Source organism: Pelophylax lessonae (assembly GCF_965119305.1).
Source record: "Pelophylax lessonae genome assembly, chromosome: 2".
Lineage (NCBI taxonomy): Eukaryota > Metazoa > Chordata > Amphibia > Anura > Ranidae > Pelophylax > Pelophylax lessonae.
In genome coordinates, this window is record NC_138769.1 from 427,696,475 (window position 1) to 427,708,511 (window position 12,037).

At 43.1% G+C, this 12,037-nt stretch overlaps 1 protein-coding gene across 1 annotated transcript in view; it reads right to left on the reverse strand.

The window, feature by feature from the left end:
* RAB9A (RAB9A, member RAS oncogene family) overlaps positions 1 to 10,282 on the reverse strand; it is a 49,781-nt gene extending 39,499 nt beyond the window's left edge. Inside the window, exon 1 of the mRNA XM_082245223.1 lies at positions 10,200 to 10,282. The gene's annotated coding sequence lies outside the window, so the exon portion shown is untranslated. The remainder of the gene's footprint in view (positions 1 to 10,199) is intronic.
* Between the last annotated feature and the right edge of the window lie 1,755 nt (positions 10,283 to 12,037).

A 12,037-nucleotide genomic window follows, 5' to 3' on the forward strand; every position in this document is an offset into this window, starting at 1 on the left:
TCCCTATCTCCACAACCAAAAAAGGCCCTGTCTAATGGCTGATTGTAAACAAAGAGGATTTAATGCTGATGTATTTACCCAAATATGGCAACGGTCAGATTTTGACAAGAGCAGAAAATCTCCCAGCCAGCAGCTGAATGGGGCCAGGGATGAGTCATTGGACGTTATGACACCATCAGCTGTAAAGCCAACAGATTTTCAGCAACCAATGCTGCTCTGCAGAGGGCTAAACCTGCACCAAGGATGCCTCCATACAACAAATTCATGTTCATGCAATTCATTTGTCGTAGGCACCAAAAATTGTCTTGTGGAGGCTCAACAGAATTCTTAAAGAGTCTATGACACACTTTTTGAAAATCCAGAGTACTACGTTATTGTTTACTGTGTCATTAAAGCATTTATTACCCCAACACTTCATGTTCTTGATACAAGCCTGCTGTACCATGTACTTGAATGAGAAAGTCTCCTGTTATCTATGTAGTGCTTTGTTTGTGTCAAATCCCTGTTCCTGCCAGTCCCTCTGCTTTTCTATTAAAAAAACTGACCACACTAAGCAGGACAGCACACTGTGGTCAGTTCTCTAGCTATGCTGGGAACTGTGTACTCTCCTCCAATGATCATACTTGTCCTGACACGCCTCCCCCAGCACAGCCTTTCACTGGGAAGCTCAGTGCGATGCATCTCCTCCCCCCCTCCCCCCAACTAATTTGCAGTTGAGAAGAAAGGGAATGTGATATAGGGCTCATGCACACTGCATCTCAAAGAAGCTGCTCCTATAGGCTTTAGAGCTTTTTTTGAGCTCTCATTTTTCTCTGCCTGGAAACTCCCCTCCAAGTTAGCTAGTATGTCTATGCACACTATGGCTTTTTCAGGAATTTACAGGCAGAAAAGAACCCACCTACCTCCCTTTTTTAAGAGGAGCTTTTGAGCAAAAAAAGTGCCCAAAAACGTGAAAAAATAAATCAGAAAACCCAAAACAGAAACTTGATACAGCCACCACATCTAAGAATTGATAAGCTGCAACACATTAAATGTTTGCCTTTTGATTTAATACTGCTTTAAAAAAACTTTCATGTTCATTTAAATGGCAATCAATCATCTCTCATGAAGCAATGGAAACCTTTATTTTATGCTGTGAGTTGCTTGGAACAGACATACGGTAATTACCTGTGGGGAGGGAGTTTTCAACGCTGCACCGTAGGAAAACTATGTGCCCAGTGCCAAAAGAAGCTGTGGCCACACACATTGCACAACTGTGTCGTTTTTGGAACGAGGCTTCAAGCTGAACTTGTAGCTGGCCCAAACTCCTATATTTCCATGACATTGCTATGCAGTCTCTGTATAACTGTTATAGCATCAGCCACATACAGTAAGTAGCCCTCTGATCTGTAGCAGTACGCCTCTCACTGTATGTGGCTTTTACAATAAATCTCAAAATGCTGATGTGTCTTCCATTTTTATTTATTTTTTACAAAAGCAGCTTTAAAAAACAGGAACTATCTGAGAGGATATCTCACATTTTTTTAACCCTGCGTTTAAAGGAATGTGGACACATCCTATGTCTTGACCTGAAAATTACAGTTCCTTGAATATCATGCTATATAAAGTCGTTCTGAAGGTAAAAGGTTTTTTTTACCTTAATGCCTTCTCTGCATTAAAATGTTACCAAACCCAGGACTCAGCATTCACTATATCTGGTCTCCCACAGTACACAGAACATGGAAATGTAATTATTTTAGTAAATATAAACTGCTAGATACCGTTTCTCATCAGCAGTATATAGTCAAAGTCAAATCTACTTTATTGTCAATTCTTCCACTACTCTTAGACCCCCGGTGCATACAGATAACACTAACACCGCATTCACATTGATCCGACTTGTCAGGCGACTTGTCAGCCTGACAAGTCGCGGTCCTCACGCTCCCATTGAGTAGTACAGGAGCTGTTCCAATAGGAGCAACACTAGAAAAAGGGTCCTGTAATACTTCGGGGCGACCTGGGAGGTGACTTGCATAGACATTCATTCTATGAAGTCCCTGCAAGTCGCGCTGCACGCGACTTCACAGGTCGCCCCCTAAGTCGGAGTGACCTAATGTGAACGGAGGCTAACAATATAACCTAAAAATCTAAAACCCCAAAAAATAAATAAAAATAAGATTTAAATAAAAACAAAAACAGCGCAGGGCACATGGCAGATAAAGTGCAGACCAATGACTTCTAGCAGTGTCTGCTTAAAGCTTGTATTAGGCTTGTATTCTACTCTGACTATCCTATGAGGATGCAGGACCCCTGACCCTCTGTCTGGACAGTGCAGATTGGGAGGGTGCATGTGATCAGCACAGGGCCAAGAGGAAAAAAAAATTCTGTAGCAATACACACAAAAATGGAGCATGTGCAGAGTGGCTCCAAGGCTCTGTCTAATCAAGAGATGGATTGGGGACAGTAGAAGGGGAGGGTCAAATTATACAGCCTTTTCACCCAATGCACAGGATTAACCCCTTAGGTTCCACAGTGAGTATAATAAGCATGCTTTACTGCATATACATACTGATTTTACTGCTGTAAGTTTAGTAACACTTTAAGGTAAAAAAAAACCCTGTCAATATCAGCTGCCAACACACCCCCTCCTACACACTTACCTGTGTCCATTCTCAGTCCAGCACTGTGTCCATCTGCTGCAGCTCTCCTCTCCTATACCTGGTCTCACTAGAGACTCTGATGGAAGTGAAAGCCATTGGCTCCTACTGCTGTCAGTCAAAACCAGTGAGGAGTGGGGGGGGGGGGGGGGCAAGCCATGCAGTGTGTGTCCATGAACAAACACAGCTCTGTTTGGAAGCGAGCCCGCACCAGTGGCCCCATAGAGAGTGGCTTGCAATGGGGGCACCTGGAGACGAGAAGGAGCTGAGTGTATCAGCAGGAGTCCCCGGAGAAGGAGGTGTGCAGCTGCTCTGTTCAAAACCATTGTACATAGCAAGTAAGGCAAAAAAAATTGTAAGTTTACAGTGCTTTAAAAGTTAAATCCCTGACTTTTATGCAGCAGGGAGTATTAGGGGCAGATTTGTAAAAGCAGTGAATCTGATATTCACCAAGCATTCATTGCAGGTGACTCTGCCAGGTCCACCAGTAAATGTTCGGTGAAAGTCAAATTCACTGCTTTATAAAGATATCCCATAGTGTCCTTTGTGATGTTTATTCTCCCTTAGTCCCAATTCACACATATACGATGCAAGACATCGTATGCGATTCGCACCGCACTGTTCTGCAAATCACTTGCGATGTCTGTGCGTTGCGAATTCAGCCATACAGATTGTATGGCTGAATTTGCATCGCATTCGGACCAAAGTCGTGTAGGACCCTTTTTTTGGTCCGCACCAGAATCAGATCACATGGGTGTCACACCTATGCGATCTGATTCATGTCGGAACTGGCAGTTTGCACTGCGATATGCCAACTGATCTGGGGGCGTCATCAACTTTGTATTGACACTCCCAGCGATTTGCATATGGCAGTGTGAACTGCCTGCGAGTTGAGTGCGATGTGGTAACCCGCAGTGGATTCACAGGGTTCCCGCATTGCATGTGTGTGAACCGGCACCAAGTGTGTGTGTGTGTGTGTATATGATATATATATATATATATATATATATATATATATATATATATATATATATATATATATACACACACACACACACACATATATACACACACACACACATACATATATATATATATACACACACACACACACACACACACGCGCGCGCGCGGGAGCATGCAATTATGTACAGTACATAGAGAGAATGAGCGAGACAGGGTGATTAATCCAATTTTACATCTGATCTCTAGGAGAATAAAATGAATGAAATACTGCTTATATAGCTAATGTACTAACATTACCACAAAAAGTGAACTTACAGTTCAAGGAAATAAAATGACTTTCTAAATGAATATAGATTACAAAGGAAGCAACTCCGAGAAGAGGCGTCATGTCAGAAATATCTGTCATGAGTTCAGCATATAATGAGAGAGATCATGCTCCACATTTTCGACAGCCAAATGTCATGTGCTTCCTAAATAAGTACAGTTAAAGCGGTATTAAACCCAAAACGTATCATATTGCAGCTTACCGATCATTAGATGTGGTGGCTGCATCGGTGGTCTTTTCCCTCTGTTTTCACGTGATGCTCTGGCCCGTATAACAACGCCGTATTAGGGTGCCTACACTCTGGCTGAAGGAGCAACACAGAGACACTTTTGGACAGCGGCACAGTCAGTCTGGAGAGGGGGTAGTCTTAGACATACTAGAAGATTTAGACTAGAACTTTTGCTGGACTGCTCAGTCTAATAAAGCAAACAAACTCTAGTTTTAGAAAACTGTAGGAGGACAGGTTCTTTATTGCAGAAGAGGCATTAAAGAAACCTACCTGCCTGCTTGCAGTCTTCCTGATAATGTACTCTAAACTACACTTGTGCATTTCTATTCAGGCAGAGAACCCGTATGCTAGGATGACTGAACTCCTGTGCATGTACAGGAGTGACGTCTTCCCGTGCCAGGCAATGAAGACAGCTGCAGCCCTGCACACAGAAGTAGCTGGGTAGAAAATGAAGGAAAAGTAAATATCCTAGACTTTAGTCCTGCTTTAACCTCCTAACGACTGCTCACCGCAGTTTTACTGTGGCAGGTCTGCTCTGTCCCACGGGAAAGAATGTAACTGTATGCCGCTTCGTGGGGGCGCACACCCATTTGCCACAGGCTGATCAGTGGGCCTGGCAGCTGCAATTGCCTCCGAGCACCCACGATCGCTCCCTGTGGAGACAGAACGGTGGTCTGCCGTTGTAAACACAGCAGACTGCTGTTCTGTCAATTATAAACACAGAGATCCTGTGTGTGTTATTGATTTCATGCAGAAAGCCCCCCCCACAGTTAGAAAGCACCCCCTAGGGACACATAACCCTTTGATTGCTCCTCGTGTTAACCCCTTCAATGCCAGTGTCATTAGTACAGTAACAGTGCATATTTTTAGCACTGATTACTGCAGTAATGTCACTGGTCCCCCCCAAAAGTGTTTGATCTGTCCGCCGCAATGTCGCAGTCCCACTAAAAATCGCTGATCGCGCCATTACTTGTAAAATAAATAAATTAAAATTAATCTTTCCCCTAGTTTGTAGACGTGATAACTTTTGCACAAACCAATTAATATACACTTCAAGATTTTTTTACCAAAAATATGTGGCAGAATACAAATTTGCTGCAAATGATGAAAAATTTGATTTTTATATGGTTTTTTTTTTTTTTTTTTTTGGGAATGTTATATAGCAGGAAATAATATTGTTTTTTTTTTTTTTTTTTCAGAATTATAGTTTGTTTTTTTGTTTTTAGCACAAAAAAATAGAAAATCGCAGAGGTGATTAAATACGAAAGCTCTATTTGTGATAAAAAGGACATCAATTGTTTTTGGGTACAGCATCACACGACCTCGCAATTGTCAGTTAAATTAACGCAGTGCCATATCACAAAAAATGACCTGGTCATTAGGGGGTAAATCCTTCCGATCCAGAAGTGGTTAAAGGAAGCAAAAAATTAAAGTGATTGTAAACAATCACTTTGTAAAAAAACCCATTCAGTTTAAAATAGAAATTAAAGGCAAAACATTTTTGAATAGATATAAAAAAAAAAAAAAACATTAAAAATACCTTTTTTTTTTATAAGTAATCTCAGCTACAAAAGAGCTGGGGGAGGAGAAGCAGCAGCACAATGAGCTTCGTAGTGAATGGCTTTGCAAGGGAGGCGTGCCAGAACAAGTCTGATTATTGGAGAACAGGCTGAGTTCCCAACAAAGCCAGAGAACTGACCATTGTGTGCTCTCCTGCTTAGTGTGGTCAGTTTTTTTTTTTTTTTTTTTTTTTTTTTTAAATAGGAAGCAAGAGGACTGACAGGAACACCACTGATTTCACACAAAAGGAAACAATACAAAGAGAACAGGATACTTTCTCATGCAAGTACTACATAGTACAGCAGGCACATATCAGGAATATAAAGTGTGGTGGTAACAAGCGCTTTACTGACTTGCTTGGCAGATCACCAGGTATAAAAACAGAAAACAAAAAGCCTTAAAAAAAAAAAAAAAAAACTAGTGCAGGCACCACATCTAAGGACTTGCAAGCTACAGTATCTTTACCATAAATCTGTCACAAACCTAGGATCCGCAGTCTTTCACCACCATCTGATGGACCTGTATGATTGGTATTTGCTCTGCTCATTAGGCCCAATCCCCTTGGCCTTATGCAGGCAGTTTATAGCATCAGTAACCTTTGCTCTAATGTAGCAATACATTTAAAGGGGTTGTAAAGTCAAAAGGTTTTTTATCTTAATGCATTCTATGCATAAAGTTAAAAAAACCTGTGTGCAGCAGCTCCCCTTAGCCTCCCGATACTTACCTGAGCCTCCTCTAGATCCAGTGATGTCCACGACTGTCTCAGCCATTCAGGACTCCCCTCCTTATTGGCTAAGACACAGCAGCGGTGCCATTGGCTCCTGCTGCTGTCAAAGTCAGCTGGACAATCAGGAAAGAGAGGGGGTGGGGCAAAACCTTAGCTCTGTGTCCGAATGGAAATACGGAGCTGTGATTCAGCTTAGGTGCTCCTATAGCAAGTTGCTTGCTGTGGGGGCACTCAAAGGGAGGGAGGGGCCAGGAGAGCCGAAGAGGGACCTGAGATCTGGGCTGCTCTGTGCAAAACCAACTACACAGAGGAAGGAAGTATAACATGTTTGTTTGTTTTTTTATTGAGAAAAAAAAAAAAAAAAAAACAAGACTTTACAATCACTTTAATTAAACTCCTGCATGAAGTGATGTCCGTTATATGGAAGACTGTCTGTATGGTTTATCTTTTTAATAAAAATGATTGAACGTGGAAAAAAAAAAAAAAAAAGAATTTACAGCAGCATGAGCATGGGAAGGGGGATCTAGGAAAGCAAAAATTGGACAGCAACCTGGAGTTCAGCTGTAACCACTATAATCTGCCAGCATATGACTGGGGGAAAGGTTGTAAAACTCCCAATTTAAAACATGCATCACATGCTACAGTAGTAAAGGCAGCGCTACTCAAAGTATGAGGCAACTACCATGTACATTGGGCAATCTAGTCGCCTGGTCTGATTTTAGCTATTGAGCCCTGAAATATACAGTTCTAAAATAAACCTTTAAGAATCCGTATTTGACAAATCAGATACTATTCTTTCTCAGATATTAAAGAAAACCATTTCCTAAGAGACAAATGAGAGCTTCCACTGACAATAGCCAGTCCACTCATTTTTTTAGAACAGGGGGAATGCTGACCCTCTGCCTTAAACTGACCTGCATAAAGTACGCAGATCAAGAAATACAGATCGGTCACAACTCCTTTTCCTGCACACCCGATCCAGCAGAGAGACTGCAGATATTAAAGCCAGAGAGACCATGTCACCAGAACTGACTTTTATATTTCAACTGTTAGAGCAATAGAGAGCAACTTCTACCCCAAAAGTTCTTTATCAGTATTATTATTATTTTTTTTTTAGGTTCTGCATAATGCAAGTTTCTGATCCTCTTTCCCTACATAATGTGTGTGTGATTGCTGGTGAGGGCTGGAAATGTTGCACACAGACAAGAATGATGCAAGAATGCTTACATTGCCTAAAACAATAAAGTAGAACTATAGGTCAACATTTTTTTCATTTTGGATAAAGCAAGTGAGGGTTATAACCCATCAGATTTCTTTTTTCCCACCATCTGTGTCCCATTTCGGAGATTTCCCTTTACTCTTTGTCCCGTAGCCAAACAGGAAGTGAGAGGAATCCTTTGGGGACCCCCAGGTTACCAGAACGAGTTTCCCCATTGGAAGAGTTCTTCTTTATTACTGTTCTGGGGACAAACCAAAATTTGTGATTTTCTTTTACTTTCACTGATAACAGTAAACAGAACAAATATAGAGGGTGAATCTCCCGAACAGTGCACAGACAGCAATAACAAAAACCTGACAGGGGTATCAATCCCTCTCCACTCTATCCAAAAAAAACAAAATTGCCTTTAATTATACAGAAAAAAAAAACCCACAATAATATTGGGGTGAACTGTAAATAATTATTCTCTATTAATGCAACTGTTTAACCCTTTCATTCCGGCCCTTTACAAGTTTGGATTGCTCGAGGCATTACATGAGATTCCCAGGCATGGAATCACTGATTCCTTGTCACAGTGACTGAAATTCCACCTCACTAACCCCTGATTGTAAAGAGTGATGAGAGCCATCACTGTGTTGGGGGTGATCCAGCACAAACAAGGGATGTTGGATTTACGGACATGTGTGGCAGCTTGGAATTACCACTTCCAACATTAGGACATACCCGTAAATCCTTGGGTTTAAATGGTTATACCAGGATCATGGCTGTGGCTGCCGTCATAATCCTGGTTTTAAAATTTTCTGCTGGCAATTTTTGTTTTTGTAAAAGGGATCAAAGTGGCTATATAACCGCCTGATCACTTTTACAGGGAGTGGAAGGAAGCCACTCCTTCTGCCACTGTTCCCATGCTCTCTACTCCCACCAGGGAGCTCGGGGCCACTGGGGGCAGTCGGGCCAGCTTACCATAGAGAAGGAACAGCCTTTCTCTGATTTTCTCTATGGTGTATGAAACTGGAAGCAACAAGGATTTTGGCACTTACAGTTTCAGTTTTTTGTATACTGGCAGTCACCGGCCAGAGAAGCAGCCGATCAGACCAATCTGTGTTTAATCTGCTGCACTGTAGGGCAGAGGAGAGATCAGGCTTTTTTTTTTCCTGAGAGTTTGCGTTTTGATAAACAGCTGTGCAATTACTGTGCAACATAAAAAATAAAAAAATTGTATTCTATAGGGCATTCACTTTCAGAAAATATATAATGTCTGGGAGTTTTAAGCAATTTTCTACCAACAAAATGCAGGTTTTTACATGTACCCCAGATAGGCCATGGGCCGGAAATGGTTAGTCCCCCCACCACCGCCATCCTTGCCTACACCTAACATTCGGGGTTAAATAAAGGCAAGGTATAGTGTCTAGGTCCTGCAGTTGGAACCTGCCTTTCTTATAAAGCCACTCATAAAAAATGATGAATACAATTCAGAGAGTAAACTTTCCTTAAGATTAAAGAAGAAGTAGGGCTAAAGTCCTTTGTTAGCTGCAATCTCTCAGCCGGTCTGGAGAGACCCTGCCTTTGATGTTGGGATCCACCTAGATGCATTGACCGGCAGCTGGCTCAGCCTCTCAGCATGCGGCAGAGAGAAGGAACCAGCCACGCCCCCCCCCCATCCAACACTCCAGTGAGTGATAGAGCACCTTTGGGATGACAATGAGGTCACTGTACTCCAATGGTCTCCACAGTCACCAGATCTCAATCTAATAGAGCACCTTTGGGATGACAATGAGGTCACTGCACTCCAATGGCCTCCACAGTCACCAGATCTCAATCCAATAGAGCACCTTTAGGATGACAATGAGGTCACTGTACTCCAATGGCCTCCACACTCACCAGATCTCAATCCAATAGAGCACCTTTGGGATGACAATGAGGTCACTGTACTCCAATGGCCTCCACAGTCACCAGATCTCCATCTAATAGAGCACCTTTGGGATGACAATGAGGTCACTATACTCCAATGGCCTCCACAGTCACCAGATCTCCATCTAATAGAGCACCTTTGGGATGACAATGAGGTCACTGTACTCCAATGGCCTCCTCACTCACCAGATCTCAATCCAATAGAGCACCTTTGGGATGACATGGAGGTCACTGTACTCCAATGGCCTCCACACTCACCAGATCTCCATCTAATAGAGCACCTTTGGGATGACAATGAGGTCACTGTACTCCAATGGCCTCCACACTCACCAGATCTCAATCCAATAGAGCACCTTTGGGATGTGGTGGAACGGGTAATTCACATCATGAATGTGTAGCCGACAAATCTGCAGGAACTGTGTGATGCTATCATGTCAATATGGACCAAAATCTCTGAGGAATGTTTCTAACACCTTGTTGAATCTATGCCACTAGAAAATAAGGCAGTTCTGAAGGCATAAAAGGGGGTCCAACCCGGTACAAGAAAGGGGTACCTAATAAAAAGTGTCCGGTGAGTGTGTGAATATATGTGTGATCACTGTGATGTGCAGTGGATGAGGCCTTACCTGGTCCCTGAACATGCTCCTCCCGCTGGTCTTGTAGAGTGGTACAGGGATCTAGTATAAAAGATGGAGAGATTAGTGTATGTCATTGCCAGGTCACCTATATCACCAGGATGAAATTCCATACATGTACCATGAACATAGGATGCCGCTCAGGTTCACTATACAGCTAATGGTGTGTATAACGCTGAGGCTCAGTGAGTAAGGTGGCGCTAATGTTGGTAAATATGAATGAGTGTCTCTGTGGAGAACGCACACATATATATCTCCTATAGCTGTATCCCCGAGCCCCCTCTCCTCCATACCTGCACAGCCGCCGGCTCCTCTCCGCCGCAACTCCAGCAGAAACAACATCCCGAACGTCACCACCCCATCACGTCTGGGGCAAGGGGCGGTCCTGCGGCCGAGAGCAGAGGGCACTTCAGCCAATAGGACGGCGCGCCGTACACGTGACTGCTGTTGATAGTTGTGTAGTGTCAGCAGAGAGTGAGGCTGTGGGTGGGGACGGTCATGTGACAGACGAGCCGCTAGCGGTAGAAAGGCACAGGTTTGGGGGGGAGGAGTCACGACACAGTCATGTGACCCTTGAGCAGAGGAGTATTCCGTCACAGTAGGAGTGAGATGCTAGTGAAAGTTAGGACGCCTGTGAGGTGAAATGACCTAAATCTGAATGGCCCTAAATATATTGGGCAGGATTTAGAGAACTGGAGCGCCTGAGCATAGTAACCAATTAGCTTTAGCTTGTTTAGTTAAAGTGGAGTTCCACCCTATTTTTATACTTACCTCCATCTTCTTGCTCCGGGTCACCTGAAAAACAAATGGCTAATCGCATTTTTTTTTTTTTACTTACCTCGTAGCGAAGAAAATATACTTACCTTACTTCCTTCTTCCTCCTTCCTCGGCCGCAGCCCGTTGTCACCTTCTGGCTCTGCAATGATTCCTGGGAGCTGAACGTCATCGCTCCCAGGAATCATTGCGCCTGCACCGACCCTGACGTCAGTTCCGGTGCGCGCGCGTCATCCCCTTCTAAACAGCTTCTGGGCATGCCCCGGAAGTGACGGCGGGGCCGGCGCAGGGCATCGTGGGACCAAAGAAGGCGGAAGAGGACGCCGAAGAGGATCGCGCTGGCTTCAAGCTGCCCACACCTGAGATGGCAGCATTGGACAAGACTTTTTCAAGGTAAGTATTTGTCCGAACAGGTAAGTGCAATCCGGGACAGATCAGAGGCTAGCCATTGTGGAATGCACTAGCCCTGACTGTCCCGGGGGTATTTTTTAAAAAAAAAAAAATTCCAGGGTGGAACTCCGCTTTAAAGCAGTAGTAAAGCCCACTTTGTGATTTTTACCTACAGGTAAGCCTATAATAAGGCTAACCTGTAGATAAAATAAATATCTCCTAAGCCTGCACCGTTTAGAAGATATTCACTACATCACTGGAGCATGCACTCTAAAGGTCCAGCATACCTTCCCGCAACTTCAGAACTTTGTGCCAGCACATGCGCAGAAGTCCAAAAATAATAAGATATGCCGCGCAATATAAAGTGCTTAATGAATATTTATCAATAAATATGTGTATATGATCAAATCATGATTAAATAAACAGATAATATGTAAATAAATAATAAAGTGCCTAATATATAAATAGTATTTCATCAAATATAATATGCAAATACCGCAACACCCTGTGTGCCTGGGTTCTCACATCCTTTCCTGTGACCAAACCGCTAAGCAAGGTCTCACTGCGCAATTTACCCTCTCAGGGGGATAATTCTCCTTAATAGATGTCCATCATTTTACCAAGCGGAGTCACATGAAAGAAATAGGGGGGCCACAATAGTGCTT